A 22,218-nucleotide genomic window follows, 5' to 3' on the forward strand; every position below is an offset into this window, starting at 1 on the left:
AACCGGATCGATGCAACCGTACTCGTTGAAGAACTCGCTGAGATCTACTCTACTCCTACTCCTATGGGGTGGCCGAGCCAAAAAGTAATTGACTTTGTATTTGATTGATTGATGATCTTTACAATAGCCGGGGTTTGGTATTTATACCTAGAGCCTAAAAATGAACCTTGCTCGAGTATGACTCAATACAATCTTTGGCATAATGAAAACATTTCTAATTTAAGATAACTTGGACTCTAATCTCTCTTTTTGTAGAGTCCAGCATGTCTCGTCCCAGCGCCGATCATAGCCTCTATCGTTATCTGCTGGCGCTATCTGAAGGAAGCTGACTCTAGCGCTGCATTTGAATCAGCTGGTTCCGATCATCACGCAATCGATCCCTTGCTGACATGATTTTGGGAGTTCTCGAGCTCTTGAGATCCCCCTTCCAAATTCTAGTGTAAACACATGCCCCCCCCAATTTTGGGATAAAAGTAATTTTATTCCAAAATTATCCTATCTGCATCCTTGATTGGTCCACAGTCATGGGTAGAGAACCTTGATCTAGGGTCCACCATTTGTCGCCGCTTACATCCACTCATGAGCCCATGCCTCAAAACCTTTGCAAGAGCACCACTATTTGATGGGCATTTGGATTCACCTTCCCGAACCGGCTATAAAACGCTCATCTGACCTTGACAAGAGCAACTCAATACTTTGGCCATGTTTTTCTTCCATCTATCTTTTCGTGTGCCCCCAACCCCGCTAGACCCTCCATGGCCTATCTCCTTGCGATAAAGATCTTGCGCGATTAGAAGAATTCTTGTGCATAGGGGATTGTGTCGCCCATTCTAGCACTTTGTCGGGCAAGAGGATCAGCTGCTGCGGCTAGAAGAAGTCTTGTGACACACCTACGTCTTCTCACCATGCTCGCAGAGCTGTTCTAGTGTTTGCAAGGTGTGGGGGTATGGCCCTCGGTATCTACAAGACAAGACATGGGCCGCACCATCAGAGGTGGCCCGGCCCACAAGATCAATGCGTGCACGGCACTGCTCGGCGTGCACCGCAAGACATTGTATATTACCAAATAGGCTACTTTACTTATAACCCTGCCCCTCCAGAATATATAAGAAGAGGCAGGGGTCTCCTAATCGATATCTCCATTAGATCTCATTGACATACAGTAATACAATCAGACGCAGGACGTAGGTATTACGCCTTCACGGCGGCCAAACCTGGATAAAACCTCGTGTCTGTCTTGCATCACCATCTCGTTCGTAGCTTGCGCACCTGTCTGCCGATAATCTACTACCTTGGGCATACCCCTAGGTAGAGTACCGACCATATTTCATCGACAGTGGCGCGCCAGGTAGGGGGTGTGCGTACTGCTCCCCAGAAGAACAAGATGATCATCATCCCTGGTTCCATGGCTACGCCGAACGGCCTCACGTTCACCATCGGCCAGATCACCTAGACCACTAGCTCCGACAACTTCATCCCATGACCACAGAGGAGGCGCAAATCCAATCTGCGTCGACCACTACTTCACCAGCATCAGCTATGGCTCTGACCACGTTGGATCTGGCTCCGGCCACACCAGCATCATCTTCAGCCATGCCGACAACCCATCGTTTGCTTCCTTGCTACAAAGGGAGGTAGATTGACAACACCGACCTGCTCGACTCCATCGATCAGGACAATGTCGCTCGGACTACTTACTCCGACCACCTGCCACGTCGCAATGATGATCGCCATGAAGAACGGAGCCGTGACAACCGCGACTGCCGCCATGATGACAGTTCCAAAAGCTCGAGCGCCAGGCAACTTCGTCAACGCCGACCAGATAATGCCATACGCCGCCGACCAAACGTTCTATCTAAAGCTAAGTGACGCTTTAATATTTTTCTAAATATTCTCCAATCTTCATATGTCACCATAATGTTTCTCCGAGCTGTTTTCTCTATGTTTGCTCTCCAAACATTTTTCTTTCATGTATACCATCTTAAAGATGATGTACAGCTAAGTCTAAGGCGAACCCTCGAACAGTCACGTTGATGCTCGGATGCCTCTAGAGACAGCCCTGTCTCTAGCTCCTCCCTACACGTGCACGAGCGTCTGCCCTCTGCGTTATGGGTGGTCGACAGTGGCTCCTTGGTGACGCCTGTTCCTCCTACACGTGCATGGGCTCCGCGCTCGACGTTATGGACTATGGGCTAGCTAGGGCTGGAGACTCAGCTACACACTAACTGGTCGGGCGGTTCATATTAAACATAAATACATCTTCACACCAACTGATCGCCGAACTACATACGCTGTTTCATCATCATTGCTGATTTTTCTCTGGAGTTTATTTATTTGTGCGTCATGTACTACCCGTTCTACATGTTTGCATTGCAGGATCATCGTCCAGGTGATCGAATCACCTGGTGCTAGGGCTTCCCCTCTGATCAACTGGTCGGACTGCTCGGTTCATGGACTCCGTCGCCGACCAGTTGATCGGACTATTCGCTGCTTGTGCTTCATCGCCAGCTATGCCGGTTACTCCTCAGTGCTCAGATTCTTCGTGCTCGAGGACTAAGTGGGCACACTTCACCGCACAGACATCACCGCCTACGTCGAGGACTCCTCGGTGCTCGGTCATCGCCAGCGCCGCTGGGGACTCCTCACTCCTCGGTGCTCGGACATCGCCGCCTACGCCGAGGACTCCTTGGTGCTCGAACATCGCCGCCTATGCTGGTTACTCCTCGCTCATCGGTGCTCGGTCATCGCCAGTGACGCCGGGGACTCCTCGGTGCTCGGTCATCGCCAGCGACGCCGGGGACTCCTCGCTCCTCGGTGCTCGGACATCGCTGCCTACGCCGGGGACTCCTCGGTGCTCGGTCATCGCCACCTACACTAGGGACTCCTCGGTGCTCGGACATCGCTTCCTACGCCAGGGACTCCTCGGTTCTCAGACATCGCCAGCGACATTAGGGACTCCTCGCTCCTCGGTGCTCAGACATCACCAGCGATGCCGGGGTCTCCTAGCTCCTCAGTGCTCGGTCATCACCAGCGATGCTGGGGACTCCTCGCTCCTCGGTGCTCGGTCATCACCACCGATGCTGGAGACTCCTCGCTCCTCGGTGCTCGGTCATCACCGCCGACATCGGGGACTCCTCGCTCCTCGGTGCTCTGTCATCGCCAGCAATGCCGGGGACTCCTCGCTCCTCGGTGCTCGGTCATCGCCAGCGACGCCGGGGACTCCACGCTCCTTGGTGCTCGGTCATCGCCAGTGATGCCAGGGACTCCTCGCTCCTCGGTGCTCGGTCATCGCCAGCGATGCCGTGGACTCTTCGCTCCTCGGTGCTCGGTCATCGCCAGCGACGTCGGGGACTCCTCGCTCCTCGGTGCTCGGTCATCGCCAGTGATGCCGGGGACTCCTCGCTCCTCGGTGCTCAGTCATCGCCGCCGACGCCGGGGACTCCTCGCTCCTCGGTGCTCGATCATCGCCAGCGACACCAGGGACTCCACGCTTCTTGGTGCTTAGTCATCGCCAGCAACGCCGGGGACTCCTCGCTCCTCAGTGCTCGGTCATCGCCAGCGACGTCGGGGACTCCTCGCTCCTTGGTGCTCGGTCATCGCCAGTGACACCGTGGACTCCTCGCTCCTCAGTGCTCAGTCATTGCCAGCGACGCCGGGGACTCCTCGCTCCTCGATGCTCGGTCATCGCCAACGACACCGGGGACTCCTCGCTCCTCGGTGCTCGGTCATCGCCGCCGACGCCGAGGACTCCTCACTCCTCGGTGCTCGGTCATTGCCAGCGACGCCGGGGACTCCTCGCTCCTCAGTGCTCAGTCATCACCAGCGATGCCGGGGACTCCACGCTCCTTGATGCTCAGTCATCACTAGCGACGCCAGGGACTCCTCGCTCCTCGGTGCTTGGTCATCGCCAGCGACGCCATGGACTCCTTTGGTACTCGATCATCGCCAACGACGCTAGGGACTCATCGCTCCTCGGTGCTTGGACATCGCCAGCGACACCGGGGACTCCTCGCTCCTCGGTGCTCGGACATCACCAGCGACGCCGGGGACTCCTCGCTCCTCGGTGCTCGATCATCGCCAGCGATGCCGGGGACTCCTTGCTCCTCGGTGCTCGGTCATCACCAGCGACGTCATGGACTCCTCGCTCCTCGGTGCTCAGTCATCACCAGCAACGCTGGGGACTCCTCGCTCCTCGATGCTCGGTCATCACCAGCGACGCCGGGGACTCCACGGTGCTCCCTTGGTGGTCGCATCTTGCTACGTCTCGTTGGTGTGCTATCAAGCTACTCCATGCTGTTCGGATCAGGGTGCTAATCTTGGGCAGCACGTCTGGGGTCTTGATACGCGCATGTCGGACGACATCGACAAAGCTATCAGACTTCTTTTTCTTTGACCCTGCTACAAGATTCATTTTTCATCTTCCAGCAGGCTCGGGGACTAAGTGGGCACACTTCACCTTGCGGTGAATGTGCTTGTTCTCATCTCGAGGCTACACCCGGGGCTGGCTGCATGCTCAGCTAGTCTTCTACTTTTTGACCCTGGCACCACGCGACTACATCACCTACTGTCAGGCTCGGGGACTAGCTATGGGGGTATGGCCCCCGGTATCTATAAGACAAGACATGGGCCGTACCATGAGAGGTGGCCTGGCCCACAAGATCAAGGCATGCACGGCACTGCTCGACGTGCACCGCAAGACATTGTATAGTACCAAATAGGCTACTTTACTTGTAACCCTGCCCCTCTAGAATATATAAGGAGAGGCAGGGGTCCCCTTGTCGATATCTCCATCAGATCTCATTGACATACAGCAATACAATCAGACGCAGGATGTAGGTATTATGCCTTCACGGTGGCTGAACCTAGATAAACCCTCATGTCTGTCTTGCGTCACCATCTCGTTCGTAGCTTGCGCACCTGTCTGCCGATAATCTACTACCTTAGGCATACCCCTAGGTAGACTGCCGACCATATTTCATTGACAGAAGGGCTAGAATGTGTGGACACTTTTCCCTTGTTCGTTCCATCAAATGCCTATCGGGAGGCTTCTTTCCAGTGACTTCCCCAGTCACCCAGAAACCTGTGGGTATCTGCTAGTCAGGCGGCCTTTCCTTTTCTTGTCGCAATTTTACCAACGGGCCGATGTGACTTGGTTCATGATGACTTTCGGTCTTGTGGGGATTCAAACTCCCTTCAATCCAAAGAGGCCTTGGTGTGTTGATAGCTGAATCCTTGGTGCGTCGACCCCTTTCCATATCTGATTTCAAATTCATACCGCTGGCGAGATCTACCCCCATGGGCTATATATGTAAGGCCACTGCTAGGGATCAAAAAATGACCCCTTCAATTGATCAGCATGGCTAGAATCTTGTTGAATGTCTCTCCTTTGCAGAATCGGCTCTGGCCATGGTCCGATGTCGATCACTTCTCAAAGCTGATGACATATAATACCCAAAGTGTTCCTCAGCCCATAGTCAGTAATATGTGATATTAGTAAATAATTCCTCTGTCTTGGACGATTTCTTCTTTTGTTTCGTACTCCATGCTATGTGCATTACTTTGTTCATGTTTGCTTTGCTCTTGTGGGTGACACACGTTGTACCAGCTTTTACCCTCCTAGGTTTATTTTTGCACTAGAAGCGATACCCTCGTGGTGCCGGCTATTAGAGCTGTCAATCGAGCAAATTGGTTGCCCAGTATTAATCCAAACATTAGGGTAATATTCCTTCAAATATTCTCTATCTGATTGCTCCGCCAAATCCTTTTCCTTCTTTTAGTATTTCCAAAATATAAGTATTACTTGGCACACGGCACTTGACCCGATAAGGTCATTCTTAATTAAACAACCATTTTTGCCGAATTTGCTGCCCTTTGATCATCAATTTTACTCTTCGGTCCAAATCTTTCTCAGAGGATTACTCATTTGACCTTTTAATCATAATATTTTGTGACCTCTGGTTTATTGGTTTCAATGCCTTTTCAAGAGCACGCAGCTGAAGGCAACTCAAGTCTTCTAAGTCATCCATCACGAGACCTCGATAGACTTTGGCTGATAAATTACTCTGTATCATAACACGCCTTGATCCATTTTGAACTTCCCAAGAACAGACTGCATCATGTTTTATGCACAAGTTCATAAGGCAATCATATTAGCTCCCCTGCCCCTGGTCATTAAGGGCAATCCATTCCCAGTCTTTCCTAGAGTCTTGTCTCCTTTTTCCAAGATGAAATAGGCTCAGAGGAATTTGTTCGATCGTGAAACCCTCTTGGCTAGGGGACTCGAATAGGCAAGAGGCTAAAGAACCATTACAGCCAATCAATCACTTCTGCTTCGGCTAAAGGGACAATTATGATAGTAGCCGATTCTAGACTCCCGATCTTAATCCCACTTAGGTCCGAAAAATACGGCTTTCATTAAGAGAGACCTTCGATCTCCCATCCTTAGTCACCAGATGCCATATTCTCTTTGGCATCAGTGAAGCAGCATTCCACCTTCAAATACCAGGGGCTTCGACCTCAAACACATATCCATTTGCAACTGTTCTTTCACTCTCTTCCACCTACCAAAAAGCCTGTAGCAGTTTTCTTCCTCCCTTCCATAGTTCCAACTATCTCTTATGGCTGGCGAGGGTAACCGAGGCAAGCGCGCGGCAGAGGAGGTTCCCGAAGGGGACATGCCAATGAACCAGCGTCTCCGATTCATGAGGTAAAACTGCTAACTTTTCAGTCCCTGAAGATGATGACCTGTTCTAACTCTCTTATAGTTTATCGAGTACAGAGAGGTTCTAGAGCGGCAAAAATGCGACCAGACACGTACGGTGGCATGTGATCGGACGCTGGCAGCGTCTAATCAGTGGATCATGGCTCTAACGGTCGGGAGGACCGGACGTGTCCGATCAGGACATGATCAGCGTCCAGTCAGTAGCAAAAAAGCAGGATTTTGTCCTCAACGGCTACTTTCTCAGTGGGGATTATAAATAGACCCCCAACTGGCCATTTGAGAAGAGTGGAGTTGAGGAAACATATCTAGGGTGTTGATACACCATTTTGGTGATCTCCACTTGCATAGTGCTTAGTGTTTTATTAGGTGATTAGCCTAGGTGCTTTGTGAAGTGCTTAGGTTGATTAGACCACTGCTTATGCGCTTGCTCTTGGTTTAGGCATAGTGTTTAGTGAGGTTTGCATACCTCTTACCACTCGATGCTTGCACGCACCATTGTAGTATATCGGAGGGGCTTGTAGTCTTGAGAGATCACACCAACCGCGGTTGTGGTGTGGCCGCCACCATGTACCAGAGGGAACAAGGCCCACGGCGTTTCGACCGGAAGCTTGATAGTGAAGACGGTGGGGAGCACCTCTTAGGCGTCACGGTCTACCTTCAATTGGTATCAAATCCAGGTTAGCTCATTTTGGACCTTTGGCTTAACCGCCGTTGAGCCGGTGCTATTTAGAGTGGTTGGGATGGACACCTCTAGGCCTCCGCACTTTGACGGCACTAACTTCCCCTATTATAGAGCTAGAATGGCTTGCTACCTTGAGGCGGTTGACTTAGGAGTTTGGAGAGTCACTCATGATGGGATGAAACCCATTAAGAATCCCGATAAACCCACGAAGAGTGATGAAAAAGAAATTCATTTCAATGCTAGAGCGAAAAATTGCTTGTTTGAATCTTTTAGCATGGATGTGTTTAACCAAGTATTCACCTTAAATACAACAAATGAATATGGTTAAAACTCCAAGAGCTCCATGACAGCACAAGTAATGTCTGTGAGCAAAAACATTGTCTAGCTAAACAAGATTATGATTCCTTCAAAATGAATGATGATGAGCTTGTTCGTGATATGTATTCTCGTTTGAATCTAATTATCAATGAGCTCCATTCTATAGGATTAACAAAGCTAGATGATGCGGACATCGTGAGGAAGATCATCTCCATGCTACCATAAAAGAAATATGCAAGCATCATCACCATCCTTCACAACATGGGGGACTTGAGCACCATAACCCCGATCATAGTCATTGGCAAGATAGTGGCATTTGAAATGTCACGCAAGATGGGTCAAGAAGAAGCCTCTTTATCAAGCAAAGGCAAAGCTCTTGCATGTGGCAAGAAGACGAAGAGACAGCAAGTTGAGACAAGCTCAAGCTCAAGCTCCTCAAGTGAAGAAGTAGAAGAAGATAAGGATAATGATGATGATGAAGATTCAAGTGATGATGATCAATCTTCCTACTCCACCTCTGACCTTGATGAAGAATCAATCAAACTAATCAACAATGTGGAAAAGATGATCCAAAAGCTCAATATCAAGGGTGTGCCTATCCAAATCCAAGATCTCATTTTCACCAATCAAAGAAATGAGCAAAGAAAGATAGGATGCTATGGATGCGGCGAGTTGGGGCACTTTGTTGAAGTTTGTCCAAACAAGGCCACACCTAAGACAAAGAAGAAGGTATGCAAGAACCAAGCCCTCACATCAATAAGATCATGGGATGATTCTTCAAGTGAAGAAGAATACCATCACAAGAGGCGAGGATGCAAGCACTCATCATCAAGCTCTTCTCGTGTGTGTGCCTTATGGCACGAGGTAATGAAAGCTCATCCTCTAGTGAGAGTGATAGTGATGATGAAATGCCATCTTATGAAGAAATTGTGCAACAAAACCTTAACTATGCTAAAGTTTGCACTAGTCAACAAAAGAAGCTTGGGAAAATAAAAGAAAAGCTTGATAGTTCACAAGAAGCATACAAAACTTTGCTTGAACAATATGAGAATTTTGCTAATCTTAATGTTCAACTATCTACTAAAATTGAGAAACTTGAGGCTAGTGCAACAACAAATGCATGCACAATCAATGATGAGCAACTTGTAAAGAAAAATGAAAAATTAAAAGAAAAATTAGCTAGCTCACAAGATGCTTATAAAAGTTTGCTTGCTAAAATGGAAACCATGTGCAAACATTGTGATGATCTAACTAATAAAGTTGCTAATCTTGAAGCCGTTAGTACAACTCCCACTAAGGCATCTAAAAGGAAAAGTTCTAACATGTCTAAAAAGGATGCCTCTACTTTTTGTAATGATTTATGTTTAGACTCACCTTTGTGCAACCAAGTTTGTGTTGAGAAAGTTGTTGTAGATACATGCACACAAGAGGTTGCAAAGGAGAATGAGCAACTCAAGCAAGAAGTAGCTCGCCTCACTGAGGACTTGACTCAAGTGAAAGGCAAGGCGAAGCAAGCCCAACTTCATCAAGATAACACCGTCAAGGGAGTGAAGAAGCTTGATGAAGGACAAACCATGGTTTGCTACGTGTGCCACAAGGAAGGCCACAAGTCCTATGAGTGCAAGGTGAAGAATGGGGGAGGAGCAAAGAAGAAGGAGAAAAAGCAAATAAGCAAGCTCTCCAACACCTACACCAACAAGGTGGACAAGAAGGCCTCCACACCTTATCTCTTGAAGAAGAAGAAAAATGACAAGGTGGTGGCCATCAAAGTGAACAAGCAAGCCAACAATGGGGTCAAACGCTTTTGGGTGCCAAAGGAAATCATCTCCAACATGAAGAGCACCAAAAAGGTTTGGATCCCAAAAGGGAAGTGAGAAGTCCAATGGACTACAGGAATTCGGAGACTTGGCAAAGTGTGGATGCATTTCATGGGGTGCATCATGATGGACAAAGACATTGCTAAGTGGGTTAGTGAATACTATGGACCCAAATTCCCCTTCCCATGTTAGGTAACTAGATTCAATTTATTTCAATTGATATTAGATTTGAATTTTCCTACAAATTGGTATCTTTTAGCATCTAGTTACTCTTCATGCCTAGGTTTGCATTTGCATTCTTATATATTTTGTCATGCATACACTAGGTTTTTCATATGGTAGGCTTGCTCGGTTTCATTCTTATTCCTTGGAGCAATCCTACATGGTTTGAAATTGTTTAGGAGCACGACACATAGCTTGTCCTTCAATTGTTCATCTAATATGTGCCAAAGTCCAAATTGTAGATAATTTCTCCCGAATATCGCCTTCGAAAATGACTCTCACATTCATGTGATGTCATCTTTCAAGTGGTATTTTTGATTCTAAAATCATTGTGCATGTTTCCTACAAGTATTACATACTTGTGTGCACAAATTTAGGGGTAGGTTACTCTACAAGTTGGATGCTTTGAGACTAACACCTTTTCAAGCTTATCATGTGTGTAGTAGTCTCATTGCAAGGAAAATGGAGTCCCTAGAGTTAAGCATTATACTTCAAGTATCCACCACCTATTGCAAGTGGTAGAAATCAAATTGGTTTCCACATGTGGTATTTCTAAACCGATATCATCATGTTGATTTCTTTTTGATAATTATATACTTTCTCCATGCATTATAGAGATTAAATTCCCTTGAGCAATAATTTGTCAATTATGCATATGCTTTGTCTTCTACCATATGTATGCATATATTTAGGGGGAGCTTAATCTATATAATGCGAGAGTCAAATTTTGTGACCTATTCCACTCTACACATAAAGGATCACAAAGTTTGACCCTCCCTTGTGCTACTAATATCTTCCTTTTCGATGTTTGATTCCAAAGGGGGAGAATTTAGAAGACCAAAAGCAATCATTAATAATTTACAAGTGGTAATGGTTTCGAGAAAGGGAGGATTGTGGATTATGGATTGCCTATGTAATGGGGAGAATTTGTAGAAAGCAAGGCTTAAATCCATAATACCACATGGGGACAGTTGCAAGGGCAAGATGAGTTTTTATGTAGTCTTACAAGTAGTATCTTTTAGCATCATATAATCTTGCCCCTTGCATTGCATCCTAGCAAGTAAATAGGTTTTAAATTCAAAATTTTTATTATTTGCTTGCTTTGGTTGTGTTGTCATCAATCACCAAAAAGGGGGAGATTGTAAGGAAAATGGACCCTAGGCCCATTTACTTTGGATTTTGGTGTTTGATGACCAACACAATCAAATTGGACTAATAAATTTGCAAGTGATTGTTTTGTAGTTCAATAGGATGCAAGACGTGACTTGGACGAAGGCAACGTGATGATCCGATGATCAACACCATAAGCAAGACCTTAGAAGCACAAGAGAAGACCCAAGATATCAAACAAAGTCTAAGCATGAAGATAGGAACCAAGCCGTACGCAAGATCATGAAGAAACAAGCTCACAGAGGTGACCGGGCGCTGGAGGAAAGTGATCGGACGCTCTGATCAAGAGGCTCAGCAATAGGCGTGATCGGATGCTGGACCGAACGCTGGCGGCAGATCGACCGGACGTAGGACAATAGAGTTCGGTCAAGTACAGAGAGGTTCTAGAGCGGCAAAAATGCGACCAGACGCGTTTGGTGGCATGTGACCGGACGCTGGCAGTGTCCGATCAGTGGATCATGGCTCTAACGGTCGGGACGACCGGACGTGTCTGGTCAGGAAGTGATCAGCATTCGGTCAGTAGTAGAAAAGCGGGATTTCGTCCCCAATGGCTACTTTCTCAGTGGGGCTTATAAATAGACCCCCCAACCGACCATTTGAGAAGAGTGGAGTTGAGGAAACATATCTAGGGTGTTGATACACCATTTAGTGATCTCCACTTGCATAGTGCTTAGTGTATTATTAGGTGATTAGCGTAGGTGCTTTGCGAAGTGCTTAGGTTGATTAGACCACCGCTTATGCGCTTGCTCTTGGTTTAGGCCTAGTGTTTAGTGAGGTTTGCATACCTCTTACCACTCGGTGCTTGCACGCACCATTGTAGTATATCGGAGGGGCTTGTAGTCTTGCGAGATCACACCAACCGTGGTTGTGTGTGGCCGCCACCGTGTACCAGAGGGAACAAGGCCCCCGGCTTTTTGGCTGGAAGCTTGATAGTGAAGACGGAGGGGAGCATCTAGGAGAGGCTTGCCGGAAGGCACGTTCGAGACCCACTTGCGTGTGGGGAAGGCCCGAGGCTATCTACGGAGTTACCTGACCAAGAGCTTGGCCCTTGCGAGGGATTCCTTGCAAGGGGCTCCAACGAGGACTAGGGGGAAGCTTGCGTGCTTCTCGATACCTCGGTAAAAATACCAGAGTCATCGACGGGAGCTACCTTGCTCTTTAGCTTCTGCATTTACATTGATTGTATTACTCCTTTTGTGGTAGAGATAGCAACACACTAGCAAAACCGTAGTTGCACATTTAGATAGTTTATCTTTTGCATAGGTTTTGCTAAGATTAGAAAAAGAGGCCATAGTTTAGAGTTAGAATTTTAAGTTGCCTAATTCACCCCCCCTCTTTGGCGTCACAGTCTACCATCAGCACCGAGCACCAACATGCCCACCATCTAGCTAGCGGAGGTCCCGAATGAGGTTTGGGCGCTCATCTCTGACGGGATGTTCTACAGGACGTCGAGGTTAACCTCAGTGGTGACGCACCACCCGGACCTAGACTTCACCACCATCTATAGAGGGTATGCTGACGGCTAGAGCACGGATGCCATCCACGTGCTCTGGGAGAGCTTGTTGCCACACACATAGATGGTGGCCGAGCAAGTCTCCACACAGTGGGTGATGAAGGCTCACCGAGCGAGCATGGCTGAAGGCGTTCATCAAGAAGACATCATCCAACCTACAGATGGAGTGGAGGCTAGGTCGAAAGCGAGCCTCGTCCCACCTCCGACCTAGCCGATCATCATCCCATCTAAAGGAGAGCGGCCCTTATCCTCGTCGACCGTGCCGTCAGCCGAAGCCGTCGGTCGGTCACAATAGAATTTAGAGTAGAAGTAGTTAGTATATGTAAAAGTTAAGTTCATGGGGAAGCCCCTATGTGAATAGTTTGTATTCATGAATACATCAATTTTGTTTTGTGATGGAATCATTTCATAAGGTGAAGCTTGTCCCATCCGTTCTTTGTTTTTACCCTAGCATAGCTCTATTTTTTATCCTTTCTTTTTCGCACCTACCCGTTTGACCCGTAGGCTACAACCTTAAGAACTCGAGTGTGGCCCGCGAGGCTCAGGTGCTCATAACCATAGGTTGTGGTAGGGTGCAGTCAGTCAGGAGTTTAAAACAAAGTTACGTAGGGTAACTAAAGGAATGGACTACCCTTTCATTCGGGTAAAAAGTATTTACTATATGATAGTAAAAAAGAGAGGTGGTATTGCACCCTCGTGGAGCTTTCGGGTGACCCGGGCTGAAAGTGTTCGGGTTAGGGTGCTTGTAGGAGCAAACATTGAATAAAGAAAAGCGGTAAGACTAAATTTTTTTTGGGGAAGAGACGACGTAACTATTCGATGTTCCAAGTGTTGGTGAGAACATTGCCATTGTCGTCCTTCAATCGGTAGGCGCCCGGTCAGATCACCTTAGTCACCATATAGGGTCCTTCCCATGGCGGAGAGAGTTTGTGTTTCTCCTTGGTTGATTGGGTTCTTTGGGTATGAGGTCTCTGACCTTGAGGATCCTCCCTCTGATTTTCCTTTCATGGTACCTACGGAGAGTTTGCTGGTAGCGAGAGGAGTGGATGATGACCGTCTCGTGAGCCTCCTCGAATAGGTCAACCACATCCTGCTAAGCCTCCATGGCTCTATCACGGTCGAAGGCCTTCACTCTTGGGGCACCATGGTCAAAGTCAGAGGGCAACACTGCTTTAGCTCTGTAGGCCAGGAAGAAGGGTGTGAACCCTATGGATCAGTTCGGGGTCATTCTTAGGCTCCAGAGGATCATTGGGATCTCTATAACCCATCACCCGACGTACCTATTGCGTCGATCAAAGATGCGTGGCTTGAGTCCTTGGAGGACCATGCCACTGCCCTGCTCAACCTGACCGTTGGTACGTGGATGTCTGACCAAGGCCTAGTCGATCTTGATGTCATATTCATCACAAAAGTCCAGGAACTTTGTCCCGGTCAAGTTAGTTCTATGGTTAGTGATGATTCAATTAGAAACACCGAACCGGTAGATGATGTCAAGGAAGAACTTGACTGCCTCTTCCGAATGAATGTTGGTGATGGGCTTCACCTCTATCCACTTGGTGAATTTGTCCACTGCTACGAGTAGGTGAGTGAAGCCGCCCGGGCCCTTTTTGAGGGGTCATACCATGTCAAGGTCCCAGACCACGAATGGCTAGGTGATGGGGACGATTTCAAGCTCCTGTGCTGGCAAATGAGTTTGCTGAGTGTAGAACTAGCATCCCTCACACCTGCAGATGACCTCCTCTGCATCTCATAGCGTGGTGGGCCAATAAAAACCTTAGCGAAAGGCTTTTTCAACCAGCGACCTTGCGGCTAGTAAAAACCTACAGATTTCGGCATGGACCTCGAGGAGGAGTTGTTTCCCTTGGTCGGTAGGGATGCACTTCATGAGTATTCCTGGCGAACTTCTCTTGTAAAGTTTGTTACTGAATGTGATGAACGTCTTGGCAGGTCGAGCGATCCGTCACACTTCAGTCCTTTTGGGTGGGAGAACCTCCTCGAGGAGGTAGGCGAGTAGCGACGCTCGCCAGTCGGCTTGATCAAGTGCTACTTTGGTGACGTCGTCACGGAGGCACCGAGGTTGGAGCCCCCGGGCCCCAGGTTGGCATCGGGGTGTGTCTAGATCAGACCTTCTAGGGTACGGGCGGACAGCTCATGAAGGTCGTTGATGAATACCCCATCTGGAGATAGAACCCGCCTGTCAGCCAATTTTGTGAGAAAATCAGCAGTGTCGTTGTCCTTTCAGGGGATATGATATAGTTTGACCCCCTAGAATTTGTCCTCGAGCTTACGCACCTCCTGGCAGTATGCTGCCATGAGGGGATTTTGTAAGAGGACTCCTTCATAACTTGGCCGATGACCAACTCCGAGTCGCCGTGGATGTAGAGTCGCGTAGCGCCGAGCTCGATGGCAATGCGCAGTTCGGGATTCATCTCCCTGGTATATTTGGCGATGTTGGTAGGTGATCGGACGCGCTATAGGAACGGCCCTCTCTGGATGCATCGACCAAAGGCCCATGTGAAAGGTCCTAATAAGGCTAGAGGGGGGGGGGTGAATAGCCTATTTAAAAATCTACAAATCCACTAGAGCAATTTGATTAGTATGACAAATAGCGTAATGCAAACTTGCTCTAGCTCTACAAGGGTTGCAAGCCACCTATCCAACAATTCTAGTTGCAATGATTACTTAGGCACACAAATTTGCTATGTAACTACTCACTAAGAGCTCTCAAACTTGCTATTCTAAAGAGCTCAACTAGATGAATGTAAATAATAAAGCAAGCTCTTAATTCTAATTACACTAAAGAGCTTGTATCAACTAGTTTGCAAGAATGTAAATAAGTGAGTAGGGTGATTATACCGCCGTGTAGGAGATGAACCAATCACAAGATGAATATATAGCCAATCACCGGGAGAATGCCAAAGACAAGAGACAATCGATTTTCTCCCGAGGTTCACGTGCTTGCCAACACGCTACGTCCCCGTTGTGTTAACCAACACTTGGTGGTTCGGTGGCTAAGAGGTGTTTCACAAACCTCGTCCACACGATTGGACACCGCAAGAACCGACCCACAAGTGAGGTAACTCAATGACACGAGCAATTTACTAGAGTTACCTTTCGGCGCTCTGCCGGGGAAGGTACAACTCCCCTTACAATCACCGGAGAGGGCCACGAACAATCACCAACTCGTGCCGATCCTCCACCGCTGCTCCAACCGTCTAGGTGGTGGCAACCACCAAGAGAAACAAGCGAAATCCGTAGCGCAACACGAATACCAAGTGCCTCTAGATGCAATCACTCAAGCAATGCACTTGGATTCTCTCCCAATCTCACAATGATGATGGATCAATGATGGAGATGAGTGGGAGGACTTTTGCTAGGCTCACAAGGTTGCTATGTCAATGAAAATGTGCAAGAGTTTTCCCATGAGCCGGCCATGGGGCTATAAATAGAGCCCCAATCAAATAGAGCCGTTATACCCCTTCACTGGGCAAAACACGCTCTGATCGGACGCTCTGGTCATACTGACCGGACGCTGGCCCTCAGCGTCCGGTCGCCCGATGGATGCCATGCGTCACTAGCTTCAAATGTTGTTCGTCAGATTTCAACGGCTGCGAAGCTGACCGGACGCTCTGGTAAAACTGACCGGACGCTGAAGTCCCAGCGTCCGGTCATTTCCAGTAAGCTCCTCGAGGCATGTTTTTTCGACCAGATGCGTCCGATCCACCTTGACCCAAACCCATCTCAACCCTGCAAACACCTTGTGCACATGTGTTAGCATATTTTCACAAATATTATCAAGGGTGTTAGCACTCCACTAGATCCTAAATGCATATGCAATGAGTTAGAGCATCTAGTGGCACTTTGATAACCGCATTCTGATACGAGTTTCACTCCTCTTAATAGTACGGCTATCTATCCTAAATGTGATCACACTCACTAAGTGTCTTGATCACTAAAACAAAATGGCTCCTACATTTTATACCTTTGCCTTGAGCCTTTTGTTTTTCTCTTTCTTCTTTTCCAAGTTTAAGCATTTGACCATCACCATGCCATCGCCATTGTCATGATCTTCGCCATTGCTTCATCACTTGGAGTAGTGCTACCTATCTCATAATCATCTTGATAAACTAGGTTAGCACTTAGGGTTTCATCAATTAACCAGAACCAAACTAGAGCTTTCACCATGGTCCTAGGCCATTTGGGCAGGGACTCTGATCATTAGGTCGGCAACCATGCCTAGGGTGCATTTCACCGCTCCCCTAGATGGTTCGGATGGGGCCCGTGCCACCTGCTCTCACCGCCCCTTGATGAACGTCATCATCATGCCAGGCTTGACGCCGATTGTTGATGACGCTACGAGCATCTCGGTTCGGCCCGAGCCATTCACGCACAGGTGGTTGGTGTGGACCGGGTAGTGGGTCAGGCTGTGGCACAGCCATGGCCTCCTATTCCGTGCCCAGTGACTATAGCGATTCGACTAGTGCGGCCCCATTCCCCCAGTGGGGAGAGAGGCCGTGAGTCGGTGTCACGATGCGGAGATCTCCGCCTATTGAATGGTGGTGGTTTCCACTAGCGCCTAGAGGTTCTGGTGGATCGCCTGTTCCTAGGGGTTGATAGGCTCTAGAAGGCCACGCAGTAGCATCACCGTAGCGGTGGTCTTCTGGCTAGCCTAAGCAAACTGCGGGGGATCGTTCCCTCTGTCTATGATGTTGTGCTAGACCTAGCGGGTGTGACCCCGGGCCCCACTCACCGGGTTACGCACACGTGGCACAGCGTGCTGCGCCGAGCGCATCGACATAGGTGGTGGCTGGCTTTGCCGCCTTTGCCATAACTCCTCACCATGCTCCTGTGCATAAGCGAGGGCCTCTGCACAAGGGTCTAGAGGGGTGTGCGTCTATAGGGACTCTGCCACCATCAGCGCCTATCCTAGAGCGTCCGCCATAGCGCATTCCTAATACAGAGGGTGGCTAGGTGCACAAGGTCACCGATGCTGGAGTCATTGCTTTCAACCTCGTCATCCATGAGGTCATGGAAAGAGGCGGGAGCATAACCCGCCATCCCCACAAATTCAGATGTGAGAGGGGGTGACATTAGCATCTTTCGAAACCCCCATGTATACGCATCCATGGGGGACGCGAGGCCGTAGGGGAACCGGTTGCATGGCGGTCGCGGTGGGGATAACAGGGTCCCTTTGGAGAGTTGGCAGAAGATAGTAAATAGCGAGTAAAGAACAATATGTACATTACTCACAGTGGGTTTGAGCCCTGCGTGGGCTTGAAGCGAAGCGTAGGTGTCTCATCCTTGAGGTCGCTGGGTGGCCCGTAGCCGACGGAGGGCGCTCCTCCTTCGACGGGCGTAAGGACAAGTGCCTCATCGTGGGGGCAAAGTACGCCGAGCTGATTGGCGATGAAGCTCAGGCTTCTAAAGAGGAAGGTCAGGGATGGCTCAAAGATGGGAGGAACCCACATCCCAATAGGTGGGAGCGCGGGAAACTCCAGCGAGCCAAAGCGAGTCGTATCGCTTGAGCCCGCCATGGCGAAGATGGCAGAAAAGTGGGCCATCTGATGACCAAAAGCATGAATGTACGACGTCCTCCCCATGGACGGCACCAACTGTCGGTGCGAAAAATGACCAACAAGTAAATATTTATCGTTTTGTCGTACGTCGTGATCGGATATGGCCTAGCACTCAATGACTAAAGATTTATACTAGTTCAGGGAACGTGCCCTACATTCAGTTCGAATCGGTCGATGACTTTATTCCTGAGCCCAAGTGCTCGAAGTTTACTGTGAGGTTACAAACGAGTGGGAGTAAGATGGGGGGTGTTAGAGGTCTGGTCGAACTCTAGACCGAAGGGCCAAGAGTGATGGGAGCTCCTATGTGCGCTAAGTATTCAAACGTATGCTCTGTGTAGCTTTAGAGTTCTAAAGCAGTGAAGTTGTTCTAGTGCTCAGAATGCCTAAACTAGCAGAGAGAGAGAGTCGGAATTGATCATCTATCATCGATTGTTATCCATTTTTCGATCGTCTTTTGGAGAGGACGCATCCCCTTTTTATAGGTGAAGGGGATGGCCTTACAAGTGAGTGAGAGAGAGCGTCTATGCTACCTAGTCTTGTTGCCCACGCTGTCGGGTATAAGATGGTTTGTCGACGCCCACAATACTGTTGACGCCATATGCATGTGGTAGGCTCCATCGTGTTCTTCTGGTATGGCAAATGTCGGCGCCTACTATACTGTAGGATAAATGTCGGCGCCCATAACACTATTCATGTCCTGGCATGTCTAGAAGGTTGCAAAGCACCCTTCTGACATGGTCTAACAGTACTATCCTGTAGGTGTGCAGGGTACGGTCCTCGGTATAACGGTTGACTTGAGCGCCTCGCCTTATCTGCTCCGCCTGATTCTTGGGCCCTTACCGAGCGGGCGTCCCCGTTCGGTCGTTCCTAGTCAGCTTCGACCACACTGGTCGAAGAAAGAGCTGTAAGCAGAGGTTCGATGTACTTCCAGTCGAAGAAGCGGGTCAGAGTCAGAAGCGAGCATCGTCCCCTTCTTGGCCAGGCCTTCCAGTCAGAGAAGAGGGTCGGAGTCAAAAGCAAGCGGCGTCCCCTCCTTAGCCAGGCCTTCCGGTCGGAGGAAGCGGGTCGGAGTCGGAAGCAAGTACCATCCCCTCCTTGGCCAGGACTTCCGGTCAGAGAAAGCGGGTCAGAGTCGGAAGCGAGCACTGTTCCCTCCTTGGTCAGGCCTTTCGGTCGAAGACTGGATTGCTCTTCTGACCTGTCATTTAGGCATTTGGACCGGCCCAAGAGTTGCGCGTTGTTTGTAATGTCGTCCGCTGGGCCAAGCTTTTGCTAGGAACCGGGCCCATGAAGGACCCCAGGTTTATGAACCCGACAGTATCTATATTATTATTATTATTATTATATATATATATATATATATATATATATATATAGAGAGAGAGAGAGAGAGATAGAGATGCCCATATAGGCATAGACCTCAGCTACCCGGACTTGACGGATTAGAGACTTCGGTGCTTCCAATTGGCATTGCTCAATGTTTCTTGGCTTAAAGCTTTGCATTCACCAACTGTACGTGTAAATGGGTAACACAGATAGATGAACATCTATTAACTTAGTATTTGACAAACAAAACGAACCTTTATGTTAATTATCAAGGTCTAGAAATTACCATACTAACCAAAGAAAATAAAATCAGCACTGCTCTCATGCATGTTGATAAATTACTCCCTGCTACTACTATGAACAAAATAGCCCAAATTAGGCATTTACATTTAGAGTTGAAATTCAAATTGTACAGTATATAATTATAAATAGAAACATACATATTTATTTTCATGTCGGTTGGAAACTAGACTTTGGTATGAATCAAGTAGTTCAGTGCCAGATAGATCGACTGATAGATGACTAGACATTCATACCCATTGCCCCTCGACTAGTTGGGCATGATTATAATACCCTAGGTGTTAAGCATGCATTTAACCTTGACATTGTATGAGCACAAGCATCATTGAGCATTCAAGAGCATAAGCATATCATGTATTCTATCTATGTTGGCTTATATTACATGTGTTGTACTTAATTGCCTTATTTATGTTAGGGTTTACATGTAACTAATGTATAAAATGTTTGTGGAACCTTGGGAATATGTTAAACATGTTTAGAATATCATAAGGAACAACTTTGGTATTCATGACTAAGGCTAGTTTGGTCTCTAAGTCCTAGTTATAGTGTAAGTCATCATTTTAAAGTGGTATGTTTGACCTAGGTTGAACTATGTCATAGAGTCTTTGCATGGCAAACGACCCTTAAGCAAAGTTGTAGTATTTGAGTAGAGCAACAACTTTTATTTTTAGATCATAAGCTAATTCAGTGCCTAGGTTAGTCATTTTGTGCTCACAAGAATTATCAATTCACTATTTTTGTAACTTAGAATTTTGTCTAAGTCCTAATTGGTTTTGCCATTTGAATTGCCTGACTTTGGAGGGATGTATCTTCCTAACCATTGTGATTTAGACTTTGATCATTTAAGAGATGTTGAAGCTGGTATGTAGGTCTACAACTTTTGTTATGAAAGATTTCGCTAATGAGCCGTGGTTTAGGAGATTAGGGACGTTGATTTGGCGCTGTTAGTCACGAACATCGCGCTCTGATGATGTCGTCGTGACGCGTCGTCGTGGCTGATCGCAGATAGGGTTTGGCCACCGTGTGGCCACCGCTGGCCGACGTTGGGCCCCCACCGTGGTGTGCTGGCGTGCGCTTAAGGAGAGTCCGCACAGCCTAGCTGATTCACTCCCTTGCGCTCCCTCCCTCTCCACTGCCTCCCTTCGCTCGCTTTCGCACCACAGTAGCAGCGCCACGCTCGCCGCCGATGTCATTGTCGGCCGCCCGATTTCGCACCACGCTCATGTCGCTTCTTCACCACAGCCGTAGCTCCGTTGTGTTTCCATCACATCACCGAACCTACCTTGTAGCTAGCCACACACAATAAGCCTCTTGTGCAGCGCCGCAGCCATCACCGTTGTCTCACCGCCGTGCCACGCCGCCTCCGACCCCCGCTTGCCATGATTGAGTGCATGCTAGACTCATCGTAGTTCATAGAAGCTCGGCCAAACCCTAATTTGGGCTATCTCGGCCAGCTTCGGTGGCTCACCGTCGACCCGCGTCTGCCATTGCCGCCATTAGCGCCGTCGTCACCCTTAGCGTCTCCAATCGATCCATCTAGCCAGCTCAGTGTGTGCAGGATGTCTTGGGGAGCATTGTGGTGCCAGTGCCGTCGCCGAAGAGCTCACCGCCGGCGAACTCCAGCCAGTCAGCTCCGCTGCTCTGTTCTGTGCCAATGACATGCGGGCCCGCAGAGGCTTAGGTTTAGATGCTAGTTCATTTATTTTAGAAAGCTATGCCAACTTTGAAAAATCATAAGTGGAGTTGTAGATGTCCAATTCTAGTGAACCAAATATTGTTGTAATCCTAATGAAGTGTAGTATTTTATAAAAATATGACATGTATAGGTTCTAGTATTTTTATAGGTGAATATATTATATCTAGATAAGTGCTTTTTGAATGTTAGCAATCTTGTAAAATAGATATCTTGAGCTAGAAAAGTCATAAAATTGTGATTCCAACTTTGTTGGTCTTGTGTTGACATGCCCTAGCTAGAAAAAATAATAAACTTGCTGTAAACTTGTTTGGAGTAGGGTCTTTCTAATTATCTATTAATAAATAGTATTTTCTGAGGAAAAATATTGGGATAAAAATATGTAACATATTGCTATGAAAATTTTTGTACAGTAGTATGGCACTAATATAAAGCTAAGAAAAATATATAATCAGTTGTTTGACACGTTTCTATAGGGTTAACTATTTTCACTAAAATAGACCTTGCTATCTTGTTATTTTTGAAAAGGATGTTATACATGTTCAAATGGTGTGAAAATTTTACAGTAGTCTATTGGGAGCACTTGTAGGCCACTATAATTTTTTGAGAATTTCTTATGCATATTTGTATATGTTTGTTATTTCACCTAATTATCTAATTAAATTAATAAAGGCATTTAAATGAATAGATTGGGCTTGACCATTATATTTTCTTGAGTGTATTTGATGTTCTTGAACTATTGTTATAGTTGGTGATGTTAAAATTTGAATGCTTATATGCAGTAAAAATATTGTTGCTCTATAATTCGATTTAGAAGTACTTTTGGACAGATTCTGTTGTTGGGTATGTTGCATAGTCGAAATGATGTTTTCTGTAGAAA

The sequence above is a fragment of the Miscanthus floridulus genome, chromosome 1, assembly GCF_019320115.1.
Source record: "Miscanthus floridulus cultivar M001 chromosome 1, ASM1932011v1, whole genome shotgun sequence".
Lineage (NCBI taxonomy): Eukaryota > Viridiplantae > Streptophyta > Magnoliopsida > Poales > Poaceae > Miscanthus > Miscanthus floridulus.